This window comes from Canis lupus, chromosome 12 (assembly GCF_011100685.1).
Source record: "Canis lupus familiaris isolate Mischka breed German Shepherd chromosome 12, alternate assembly UU_Cfam_GSD_1.0, whole genome shotgun sequence".
In the NCBI taxonomy this organism is placed as follows: Eukaryota; Metazoa; Chordata; class Mammalia; order Carnivora; family Canidae; genus Canis; species Canis lupus.
Genome location: NC_049233.1, coordinates 20227168 through 20240644, shown reverse-complemented (window position 1 = coordinate 20240644; position 13477 = coordinate 20227168). Strand labels below are relative to the sequence as shown.

At 39.6% G+C, this 13477-nt stretch overlaps 1 protein-coding gene across 11 annotated transcripts in view; it reads right to left on the bottom strand.

The window, feature by feature from the left end:
• Positions 1-13477, bottom strand: part of PAQR8 (progestin and adipoQ receptor family member 8) — a 95816-nt gene that overhangs the window by 69787 nt on the left and 12552 nt on the right. Inside the window, exon 3 of one of the 11 annotated variants that reach the window (XR_005367847.1) lies at positions 11472-12384. The exons of the other annotated variants lie outside the window; for them this stretch is intronic. The gene's annotated coding sequence lies outside the window, so the exon portion shown is untranslated. Of the gene's footprint in view, positions 1-11471; positions 12385-13477 lie in introns of those variants that run through there. 11 annotated transcript variants of the gene reach the window in all.

Here is a 13477-nt window from a genome sequence, read left to right as displayed (position 1 = left end):
TAGAATAGGAGCTAAAATAAATGTATAAACTTGGTGGGCTGAATTGAATAAAATTAAATTATCTTTTAAAAGAATTTGAGCACAGCCTACAGAAAGGACAGCCACAATATAATCTTGATTTGGTGGCTTGTGGGGGCTTAGTAGGGTGCTGTGGGAAGATGGAGGAAGGCAGTACAATGTGTACATGTGATCTGCTCTACAGAATGTATTTGCTGGGTAAATACCTCCTTATCTTTTTCCTTTTAAATACAAGCTTACGCCCCACTTCTTCAGAACATCTGGGCTTGGGCAGTGATGATTAGGTTGAGTGCTTGTAATCACAGGTCTATTTTGGGAAATTATAAGGTGTGAAGTCTCAGAGGTTAGCAGTCAGGAGTGATTTACTGATCATCCCATGGGCCAGCACCAGCCCTCCCTCTTAGTGGATTGACTCAGCCAGCACTGACACCTGTTCAGCAGGCCACACTGCCTCTGACCACATGCCTCTTCTGCCCTCTCTCAAAGAGACTATGACAGCAGTCAAGTGAATAAGGCCTAGGGCCACCAGGGGTGCCTCCAGCTGCAGAAGGTAGCCTGACCTTGAACTCTAACACAGCTTTAATTCTTCACTTTACAGAATGAGTTAACAGGGAAAATGGATGATTGATGATTCGAATAATAGTGAATGGAAGAAATAAAATGATCCACGGAGAAAAACTCACTCTCCTGTCTGTATTTAGTCTCTGATGGGAATAAGGATAAAGTTAATGGATGGGGTAGAGTGATATAGGAGGTGGGTCGAGAGTATCAGGAGGTCCCTTGGCCATCAGTAGGCACTTTTATGGCTGTATTCCTGTGAAGAGAAACAAAGAAAGGGGGGCTGCAGAGAATGGAAGGTAATTCCACCTCTTTGCAGTAGTGGAGAGCCAAGAGTAGGGCTGGTCTAGGCAGGGAGGCAAGAGGAACTCACCTGTCCATTTCCAGGGATTTCTGAGCTTCCTATTTGTACAAGCAGGTGGTCTCTCTCCACGTACTGTGCAGAAGGCCAAGTGGACTCAGTACGTCCATTTGCTAAAAGATCTTTTTTCTTTTTTAAACGTGGAGGTTTGGAGACCTATTTTACAGAACTAACAGAGCTGGGGTTACAGCCTTCTTGAATAAATGAAGTCAGAAGACAAATTCCTACCTCTGGAGGGATTTGACTGCTATGCTGGATTTTCAGGCACAGTAATAAGCATGAAATAATCTTCCTAATATCCAACTATAATACCTGACTCTTACTCCATAAATTGAGACCAAATTAAATGAAAAAAACCTCCTAAATCTCTTGCAATCTGGCTTCCTCCCCAACTATTCCACTGAAATTGTTCCTGTCGAGATTGCCTATGAATTATTTTACTTTACATTTGTACCTGTCTTGGCTGCTCTGCAGCATTTAACTGTGGACCATGTGTTGAAATGCTCCCTTCCCTGGATTTTGGGGCAGCAGTCTTTCCTGGTTTTCCTCCCATTTCTCTAGCCTCTCCTTCTCAGATGCTTGCAACACGCTCAGATTTATCTGACTATATCTTTTCTTGGTTTAGGTACAAAGGGAGGAACCCACCCTTGTCAGTTTAGGTAGATAAGGATAATTAGAAGGTACTAATTGGCTTACAGAATCAATGGAAGAGTTGAAGAAGTAGATTCTAGGCAGAGTTACTAGGAACAAAACCACACTCAGGACCAAGTTGCCAAGGAAGCTGCTGCTTCTGCCACAATCGGGAAGTGCTTGCTGAGATAGGAAACCGAAGCTATAGTGGCCCACCTTGGGTCCAGAGTCACTACACTCCATATCAGCAAAATGGATACCTTCTGCCCTGCCTGGTCCCCCATGAATTCAGCTCTGAAGCTGGAGTCTTAATGTGAGTGTGTCTAATTGGCAGAACCTAAATCACATCCTTGGAAACCCTAGAAGCAGGGAGTCTCAGAAGTGTTTTTAGCTTTCCAACTTTATAGCACAGGAAGGAGCACTAAAAGGAGATTGAAATAGATGTTGAGTCACGTAGTCCCTTAAATTTCAGTGTTCGTCAGAGTTATGTTCTTGGCCCTTTTCTGGTGCTAAGACTATCTCTCAGCAACTCATGGCTTCAACCATCCTGTGGGTTGTCTCTAACTCTGAGCTCCAGACTTGAATGTCCAGCTGGCTGCTAGACAGCTCTGTCTCCTCTAAAGTCACTTCCTCCCCCATATCTTCTATATCAATGAATGGCGTCACCATCTATCCAGTAATCCAAGCCAGAAATTAGGGACATTGCTCTGCCTCTCATCTGCCTTGCGCAAATGGCTGTTGAGGTATGCAATTGGCCTATATTTTCTAGTCTTCCTGCAATGAGGTCGGGCCATGTGACTGCATCTTGGCCAATATAATCTGAACATAGGTGATGTGAGCAAAGTCCGGGTGAAACCTGTGGAAACCTTTCATATATTATCTGTGTTCTCTTTCCACATCTGCCAACTGAATGAATAGAACTTTAGGATCCTAGAGGATAGAGCCATAGATATAAGCAGCCTGGGTCCCTGAATGACTCAGTGGAGCTTTGCAACTCCCAGAACTGATCTGCATTATACAACGATGTGTGGGTGGGCTGGGAAGGGGAGTGGGGTCATGAGAGTGTGTCATTCAGATCTACTGCAGGGAGAAGGAGACAAGATTTACTATGACCCCAGCTGCTGCCACACTGGGCCTATCACTGTGTTTGTGCCAAGGCTACATTTCCCATGAGCTTCTACCAGCCAAGGACTGAGCATGGTGAGTGTAGGAATTCAGACCCGTTTCTGCAAGACTCAGGATTCCTCCAGCAGGTAACTCTGACTCCTGGAGTCTCCACTGGCCTGGATGAATTTTTCTTGGAACTACAATGAAGTCTGGGTATCTTGCTACCCAATTCTTCCTTCCTTGTGGCTCTTCTTCGGTGGTGTCAGGTCTGTACTGTGGTCTGAAAGCTCTCATCTCCTCTCATGACATCTTTCTATTTATCCTTCACAAGTGTTTCCCCTAATCAACCAAGTCTTGTACAACTAATCTCATCCGGGCATCTGCTTCTCAGTAGCCCTGAACTAGCACAGGGGAGAAATGAACCTTTAATGTATCATACCACAGAGATTTGGGAGTTGTTTGCTTCAGCAGTTAGCATATTCCAGTTAACCACCAAGTTTTGAATATTTCTAGAAGTTAGTTTCTCTCCTCTTTGCAATCGTGTTTTTTAGGCCTCCTGAGCTGACTGCTCATCTTCCTGAGTGAGTCTTCTGTGCCTGCTCTTGGTAAGCAACCCTGTTTCAGAAACTACCACCTTATCACAGCATTCTTACAAGAAAATTATTAACCTCAATTTTACACAAAGGGAACTGAGATTTAGAGAAGGTAAATCTTCCCCAATGCTATCTCATAAGTAACAGAATTGGAATTTGAATCCAGATCTGTTACCAAACTTTGTGTTCTTTGCACTACTCCAGTGAATTGGATTTAAGTATTTTTTCCTGTGCAGTATGTATATCATGACATTCATATGCATACCCACTCCCTTGAGTTTATCTAAGTTCTGATGCAAATTTACCTAGAAAATGAAGCAAATAGATCACAGACTACTCAGCGAAGAGGTATTATATTAATAAAAGCATATTCTAAATATGTAAGTAGAATATCCACTTAATGATATTGATACTTCTCTGCATGTTTTCTTCATTTCCATTTTCTCTCCTTTTTAAACTAAAAATATAATTATTGGAAAAATAAAGATAAAAATATAATTATTGGAAAAATAAATATAAGATTATAAATAAAAAATATTTTAATCTCCACTGGTATTAGAGGTTATATCAGGAGCCTCTCTGAAGGTTAAAACAGGTATAAGCTGAAGGGAGTTATGCATGCTATTTCCACAGCTCTGGAGAAAATGCCGTTCAAAATAATATTTAAAAGCAAGTGGCTTAGAGTGCTATCATATAAACATTTAGTCAAGTACCTATTTTAATTTATTTAAAACTAAAATTCATTAAATTTAAATTTATAATTTTGTTTATAATTTCAATTCTTTATTATCGTTTACAAATTTTAAATGCAATTGACATAGAAGCAATCTTCATGCATGGGTGTGAGGACTCCCACACCTCACCATGCTACATGCAAATCTGATTATGTCATGCCTGTTAAATAGCTTTCAGAGGCTCCACAGCCTATTGAGGATAAGGAGCAAATTCCTCAACCAGCATTCCAGCCCTTCTGTGAACTGGCCCTTGTTTCACCTCTTGGGACTGTCTCCATATCTACCCTCCACTGCAGCCCTAGTAAACCAGTGACGAGCTCACCAACCCACCATGCTTCCTTGTGTCTCTCTGTCTTTACAAATGCTATCCTTTTTGGAGGGAACATCTTTCTCTTACTCTTGTCTTCTGAAACACTAAGAATTTCCCAATATACGGTTTATGTACTACCTTCTCCCAAAAGCTCTCCCTGAAATCACTCTCAGCCATACCTACCTCCTAGGCTGAATCAGGTGCCCTCTCTACCACCATCTCCCCCTCCCTTTCTTCCCTGAGGCTTCCACAACATCCTCTGTCCTATCACACTAGTGTAATTGTCTAATTATATATCAGTTCTCCCCATGAAGTGGCTTCATTCTTAAAGTTAGAAATTGATTTTAAATAAATACATTACTCCAAAATAGTAAGTGCTTAGCAAACAAATGCTTGTTAAATTCATTTAACAGAGGAAGGAAGGAGGAAGGAATAAAAATGTTGGCTTCTCTAGTATACAATTTATGTATCCTCTATGTAATTTATAAAGATGAATCATTTGCCATATAAAAAAATGGAGTTTGTACCCTGTCACAGGCATCAAGTATATTATTGGCTTAGCTAAAATTTAGGGGTCAGAATTTTAGGAACTGAGAGTTAGGGAAGGAAACTAATTAAGTGGTTATTAACAGACTTACTGAAGAATCCATGAACTCACCAAAGTAATATGCAAAACTGTATTTGTGTGTCTATGCACAACGTTTATGTGTTCTCCTCTATCAGGCAGGTGGGCAAGTTTCTTTGAAAGGACAAATGGAGGGACGCCTGGGTGGCTCAGCAGTTAAGCATCTGCCTTTAGCTCAGGGCATGATCCTGTAGTCCCAGGATGGAGTCCCACATTCGGGCTCCCTGCATGGAGCCTGCTTCTCCCTCTGCCTGTGTCTCTGTCTCTCTCTGTGTGTCTCTAGTGAATAAATAAATACAATCTTAAAAAAAAAAAAAAAAAGGAAGGACAAATGGAAAGCAGCCTGATTTATTCCAGACAAAGCGCCATGGAAACATTCTGATGGGCAATGAGGGGAGAAGGAGGGATAGGCCATTATAAGAATAATGAGATGGCAGCTCCAAAGAAGGGGTGATTCATACATTTTAATTTATGATTAGGTTCTCATTTGGTGAAGTGTTTCACCATCAAATAAAGTATTAAAAATATAGTATATTTACCAATTCAAGTGTGACAGGTCAAATTTTACCCCTGCCCCATCTCTGTTCATGAGTCTGTGTCTGTCCTATTCATCTACTGAGGGTAATGAGGACAAGAGAATTGGTAAGTGCAGAGAAAGACAAAATTGATTTACATACATAAAATTGATTTGTATTTATACTTGTGAAAGAAAGGACTGAATCCAGAGGTGAAAGAAAGGGTCTTCTAGAGTTTTGCCAGCAGGAGAAAGGAGAGATTCAGAAAGCAGCAGCTTGAAGACATGAAACCTAGGAATGAGCTGTCCCCACATGATTTTTAGGAAGTGTGATTTTTTTAGGAAGTATGTCCTTGCCACATTTTCACCAGGCTCAGTAAAGACATGAATTGCTTTTCAAGGTCTTAGGCATCAGATTTATGTTTGTTTTTAGTGTGGGTGCTATGTGGCAACAAGCTTTCAAGCAAGCCTCAATTTATTTGTTCAAGTTACACAGGTTTGCCTGCCCATTCTGCTGTGAAGTAGCCTGAAGTCTACACTTGACTCACCTCTTTTGGGTCTGGGTTGGGTAGGTTGGGGGATGGTGAGTCACGAGAGGCTAACTGACCCCCTATCAGTAGTTTCACTGACCAAGCCACTCCCAAGTTTCTATTTGTTTTATGGGACGTCTGGGCCATTCTTCAGGTGGGGAAATCTGCCCCAGGAAAAACCACTAGGTCTCTGGACAAAAGTACAGAAAAGATGAAGCTGTTTACTTCAGGCCTCTTTTCCTTTAGCTAGCTGCAGGGAGGGTGGATAGCTGACAGTTCCCAGCTAACCCCCTCTGCCTTGAGATTATCCTCTGCTGAAGTGAACAGCTTCATCCAAAGTTTTGTTCCCTTCTCAGAGGCAGCCCATACCCAATGGCTGGTCAATGTCCCCAGAGTAAGGGTAACCCTTTGGGGCCATCTCAGTTCCAGAGACTCTCTTGCAATCTGTGGAGGCCTATGTTGTGACAGCCTCACAGTCAATCTTCTCTGCTCAATCCTGCTTCTTTACACTCCCACAGATGTTGATCCAAGAGAGCCCTCCAATAAGCTTCCTGCATGCTGCTCTCCACTGCAGATGCTGTCTCCCTGGAAGCCCAGCTTGTGACAGTTGATTGGAGGAACAGTGCAAGAAAGCAGATGTTAAATCTGCATCATCCGCTAGTTATCTGGAAATAAGGACCCCATCACGTTGGTTGGTAGAGCATGGATAAAGCCAGGTCCACAACAGCAGTGTGATCACTGAGTTTCTGGAATGATACACTTTTGGAAGGGAATGCATTGGCTGGGGCAATGGAACCAGTTTTTGAGAAGCATGAGGAAATTGGTAATTAGAAGGGCAAAAGATGCTCTGGAGAAAGACAAGGAAAGGCTGAGTGTGATTAATTAGCAATTAAAGGCTAAACATAAAAGTCAGAGGGCCTTCTTGTAAAGAACAATGAGACTCTCATCTCCAATAGCTGGAGGGCATCTAAAACTGAAGATCAGGCTCAGATCTAACCATAAACTTAGCAGAGCTCCAGAAAACCTTAAATTCTCGGTGGCAGGTCGGCTACACTTAGGTCCAAGCTCTAAATGGAAAAGAGCAGGATTCTGATAAATGAGGGGTAGATATTTGGGTTGATGGAAATCATGAATATGCATATTCCCCTGAAGCCTCTAGGTATGCAGAAAAAACCCACTCCTCCCTGTCAAAGGCTGGTACTCATCCCTACTCATCCCCCCATTAAGGATGGTTACTTAGGCCTCTGGCTTGCAAGATAACATGTGTTCCCATGTGAATCTGCCACCATTTCCCTTCTTGCCACCAGGACCATCATAACCCATTACAGTCAATAACATAACCCATTAAATCACAGCAAATGCAGTCATGGATGCACTGGGTCTGTGAGAGGAGGAAAGGAACTACACCCTGAAGGAGCTGCAGGTCCTGGGCAATGCATACTAGCAGAGCTAAGAGAGGATGTGGAATCAAGGGGAAGTAGAATATAAAGTTGGCTAACAGAGTGTTAATTGATATGGGAGCATTCTCCTGGGCTATATAGGATTATTAGACAATGGCAGGGACCCCAGTGTACACTGCTAAGATGGCTCTCAGATTCTTGGAGAAAGTGATGCTCACATTCAATGAGGAGTGAATGCCAAAACTTGTCTTGCAGACAATGGAAAAAAGGATCAAATGTCTCATAGAAGGAAGCATGCTTGAGTGGATTTATTATGTGGGGCTGAAAACTCCACCAGATGACTGTTTTCATGTGAAGGCTCAGAGGAAAGACCAAAGAAGTAAGGAAGGACCTGGTAAGAGGGACATCTGATTCACTGAGGAACTCACTGGTGGCTCTCCTTTATAGTCCAGAGCTTGTGGTTAGAGACGTCATTATAGAACTGGGACCCTTGATAATGATAGGGATGACAACAACCTGAAATATCAGACGTAGTGACAGTGTTTAGCTTTTGCTTTTAGAAGCCAAATGGGTTCAATCATTAAAGTGAGAGGCAAGGTTGCAGATGTTGCAAGAGGGGCTTGATCCATAGAAAGCTATGGAGAGGGTTATCAGAAAAGATTCTCCTTATGGGCAAAATAGATGGACAGCCAATAGGAGTATTATTCAATCGACTCAATAAAAATAATTAGGGATGAAAGATCAAGAGGCTGAGGGCAGAAATGCCAATAAGAATTCATGATCCTTTGCCCAGCTTCCATATCTGAGTTATTTTACACACCCAGAACTCTTACCTGAACCACAGAACACAGTAAGCATTAAGTAAACAGAATGGCTCAGGCAGTTGACATCAGCTAGCCTTTGTGTTGTGCCTCAGTGTTGGTACAACAAAGTAGCCATGGTGGCAGGAATGGGAGATACATATGGGCTCAACAGTATGGGCTCCCACTCACCAAGACTGCTTAAGCTATTGCCACTACCAAATTTCTGATCTTCCAACAATAGAGGCCAATCCTATATTCCTAATATATCCCCATCACTTACAGGAGATCAACCAGTCATTTGGTGTCAAGTTGACTTCATTGGACTCCTTCTACCCTGGAAGGGGCAATAATTTATCTTGACTGAAATCAACAAGTACTCCAGCTATTAGTTTATCTTTCCTGTTTACGGGCCCCTGGACAACACCATTATCCAAGGGCTCATAGAGTATTTGATCCATTAATAGGGAGTTCTACAAAAGATAACGTGGGAATAAGGTGAGCTGTAGTAGTGAGTATATGATCATAGGATCCACTGGCCCTATCCAATCCCATACTGCACCACATAGATAAAGCAACAGAATAACTTGTTGAGGTACAACTGAAAGACCAGGCTGGAGGTGATACCTTACAGTATATACCCTAAATCAACAACTACTATATGGTGTGGTGTCCCTCGTGGTTAGAAAACATTGGTCTAAGAATGAACCAAGGAGTAGAAATAGAAGTGTCCCTGCTTACCTACACTCCCAGAGACCTACTGGGAGAATTTCTGCTCTTGTTCCTGAAACTCTGGGCTTTATGAATTTAGAGAGCTTAGCTCCCAGGAAGAGGATGTTCCACCAGGGTGCACAGCAGGAATCCTATTCAAGTTTTGTCTGCTGCCTTGTCACTTCAGTTTCCTCATGCCAAGAAATCAGCAGGCATAGAGAGAAGTCACTTGCCTTATGGGGGAAATTGACTCTAAATATCTGGAGGATATAGGGAGGCTTGGAATAATATATTTGACCCCAATATACTGGTAACCACTTGGTACTCTCTTGCAGCAGCTTTAACTCAAGGAGGGCAAGGTGACCAGGAAATCAAGATCCTAATGCACAAGAGTCTGGGTGACGCCACTTAGGAAAACTACCTAACCCAGAAAAACTGCTACCTAAGGGTAAGTGAACTTCATCATGGATAGTAGAAGATGCAGTTAATGAGTACTAGGTGGGACCTCGAGACCAGGTGCAGTGGAGAAGACTAGTTTTTAGTTCTATGTTAATGAACCTTCCTCTAAGTTGCCCCCCAGGTGCTGATCAAAAAGAGGGTCAAGAGGTAGAAATGTCTTATATTCAAATCTCCATCTCAGACTCTGCTTTCTGGGGAACTCAAATTGTGGCATTTTTAATTATATCAGTTCCTAATACATCTATTTTATTTTTTTCTGTGTTTCGCCCTAGTTGATACATATTTTTGCAGGGTGGGTAGGGGGCCTGATTATCTTCATGTACATGTGCTTTTGTGTTTATTAACACTGTCATAAAGCACTCTTTCCACATATTATTACACAGTCTTCATAAATCTGATTTTAATGTGGATATAACATTCCCTTCAATTGATGTGCATAATTTTCAAAAACCATCCTTCTATTGTGGGCCATTATAAAAAAAATAATATTTTTATTATAGACTATATCTTACATAAAATTAATATCTTCCTTCAGATGACTATCTTATTCAACTGAATTAACTCCTTATATCAATCCTGAGTAGTAGGATGATGGAGTAACAGGGGGTAAACATCTATTTTTAGGTCTCTTTTTATCTGTTACCAAATTGCTTTCCAAAAAAATTATAGCATTTATACTGCTGCATCAAGGAGCATTTCAACACAATCTTCTGTCATTAGAAATTATTACTATAGAATTTGTTAGTAGTTTAATAAATGTGAAATAGTACTTCGTTATTTTATTAACCGGGTATCTATTCTATAAATTCTGGCTGAGATTTTATTGTTTATTATTACTGTAATTTCCTTTTGTGTGTTAATGTTCCTAGGAATATTGACAACATTTTTGTAAACTAGAAGGCACTCATCACCATCACCAAAATAGAAGAGAACTGAAAGAGTTTTTGATGAGTTAAATTCAAGTAGAAACAACATGGTAATCTGCTAGAAAGAGCACTGGACTTGGAATGAGTACATGTAACCTCCAGTTTTAGTTGAGTCTGTTACTACTTATGGTATTTTGATAATATTTTAGATTAATAAAAAAAACTGAGAGACCTCAGAGTAGTAGGCCAGATCCTATTTTGATTTTTTTTTTTTTTGCAAAGATCTTTAAAAACAATAGATCCAAATATAAAACTTATCTGAAGGATTTCAGTCTCTGGTTTATGCTCTCCAGAATTACTCACATTACATCTGCCCTACACCTGGAGGGTGGAGTGTTCAATTCTCCAAGTTGTCCAGGTTACTGGAGCTGACCAGCATGGCTCACTTGTCTCAAGCAATTGATATTTGGTGATAGAGAGGTTACCAGGCTTCTGAGGCCTACACTTGGTTGGCAGAACAGAGAACTAGGCCAAGGAGAGAAGGTGTTCAGACCTAAAAAACATTATTTTATGTTCCATGGTTTAGAAAAGTTTAAGAGAAATAGGGCTAGTTGACATTAACAGACACTTTGGAAATCATAGTTATTTTTACCTGTTTAGGATTATTGGTTTTTGGTTTGTGGTTATTAGATTATTGATTTTTCCTTAATTTTCCAACATTTATTGAGGCACTAAGCTAAGTGCCAGGGATATAAAAGTGAATAATACAGTCCTTGCCCTTAAGGAAGATCATGATTTACAATGGAGATAGCCACTTACAAGATTATAACTACAATATGTAATTATAGGAGTGTGGTAACCACAGCTGTAAAAGTATACACAACGGCTTTCTTCTCCTGTTGTGAATGATGTGTTTCAGAGTTTTAGTGTTTTAAAATATCTTATACTTTTGCTTATTAAGTAAAATAAAGAGATTAGGGACTGAAAGCTGAAGCAAAAATGTCATTATTTGAAAGTTATAAAACTGCATATCTGAAAACCCCAAGAATATCAGCTAAAAAATTACCAGAGCAGTAAAAGAATATAGTAAGGTGGTGGCATTCAAAATTAATATACAGAAATAATTAATCTTCATACAGACAAACGACTAGTCAGAAATACACAGGAAAGACCCCATTTATTTAAAAAATTAAGGATAAAACCACCACATATAAATTAAACAGTAATAGATGCATAATACCTATAGAAAAAAAATTTTAGAACACCAGTAAGGAACACAAAAGATAATTTGGAAAGTTAAAACACATTCTTGGAGAGGGTGATGGCTCAATATCATAGATATGTCTTTTTTCTCTAAATTAATCTATAAATTTAATCCAGTCATCCTCACCCATCCAAATTTAATTAGCAAGCTGATCTAAAGTTTATATAGAAAGATAAACAAGCAAGAATATCCAGGAAATTTTTTTTTCCAGGAAAATTTTGAAGTTAATGAGAAGGGACTAGCTCTTGCATATATTAAAGCATATTATAAAACTATAATTTTTAAACCAGTATACTAATGATGTATGAAAAAATTAACCAGTGGAATGGAATAGAGAAATCCAGGAATGGACCCAAGCATATATGGGATTTTGTATATAATAAAGTTAGCAAAGAGATGCATTACTTACTCACGTTAGGAAGGCAGTGTAATGGATGCTGTGGTGTGCCATCTATATTCCTGGTTCAGGGCCAAGGCACTGATTTCCCCAGCTGCTGGTAGTGCTGTTCACTGATGCTCCTGGCTGAGCCCCTCCCCAGAAATTGCTCTCAGCCAAAGGCAGCTGCCTCATTTAAAGTATACCTTAGGGTCAGTAATATCCAAGGACTGGTTGATGCAGGAATACAAAAGCCTGGACCTCTTTGCTCAATTTAAGACAATTCTGTAAGGACATTCCAGATCCAGAGCTCATGGAATCAGATAAAAGCTTTATTGCCACTGAATCTCAATTCAACTTCTTCCTCTGCCCAGTTCTGTTTCCTTCATTTCCTTACAGGTATGATTCCTGAGAGTATTTCCCAACAAACTTTTTGTGTTCAAATCTCTGTCCCAAAATCTGTCTCTTGGAGAACTTGATCTTCAATATGACTTTCTTCTTTGTTGGATGCAAACCTTGCAAATTTAACTAGAATAAATTTCAGCTGAATCAGAGCTTCAAATGTAAAATTTTAAAAACTAAGCTATAAATGTAGAAGAAACTAGAGAAGAATTTGTATACCCCTTATTAGCATAAATATTAGAACTCATTAAAAAGATGGATTTTTCCACATTAAAATAAAATTCTGATGAATGGATAAACAAAATGTGACATATGCATACAGTGGAATATTATTCAGCTTTAAAAAGGAAGGAAATTCTGACTGATGCTACAACATAGATGAACCTTGAAGATGTTATACTAAATGAAATAAGCCAGTCACAAAAGGATGAGTGCCATGATTCCACTTATATGAGATCCCTCGAGTAGTTAAATTCACAGAAACATAAATTGGAAATAGTGGTTACCAGCGCCAGGGGTGGGAGGGTAGTGGGAAGGGAGGAAAGGGAAGTTGTTATTTAAGGAGTTTAGAGTTTCTATTTTGGATTTCTGTTCTGGAAATGGATAATGTTGATGGTTATACAACATAGTACCTGTGCTTGATGCCACTGAATTGTACACTTAAAAATGGTTAAAATCATCTATTTTATGTTACATATATTTTACCATGATAAAAAATAAATAAAATTGTTTGTCAAAACCCACCAAAGTGAAAAGAATATTTGCAACTTCTATCAGAACAAAGGATTAATTGTCCTATGAAGCAATACAGAAAAGACCCAAAGTACAAAAGAAAAATGGGAAAAATTGTAGGAACAGAGAATTCACAAAAGCAATGAAATTGGCTTTTAGATATATAAAAGTATACTCAACTTCACTCATAAAAAGAAATACAATTCAAATTTCAGAGATACTACCTTACACCTGTACCATTCCAAAAGCCAATGAACGTACGAGGAAATATGCATGCATTGCCACCCCATTGAAGGAACATTGGCAATACTGATCCAAATTATAAAAATGTATATTTTTGACTCCGAAATTCTACTCCCAGGAATTTACTCTACAGACATACTGTACTTATATACTGTACTTATTATACAAGATTACAAGATTATACATTGCACTGTTTTTTAAATGATAATTAAAGTTTAAAAACTATTTGAATATAACAATCAAT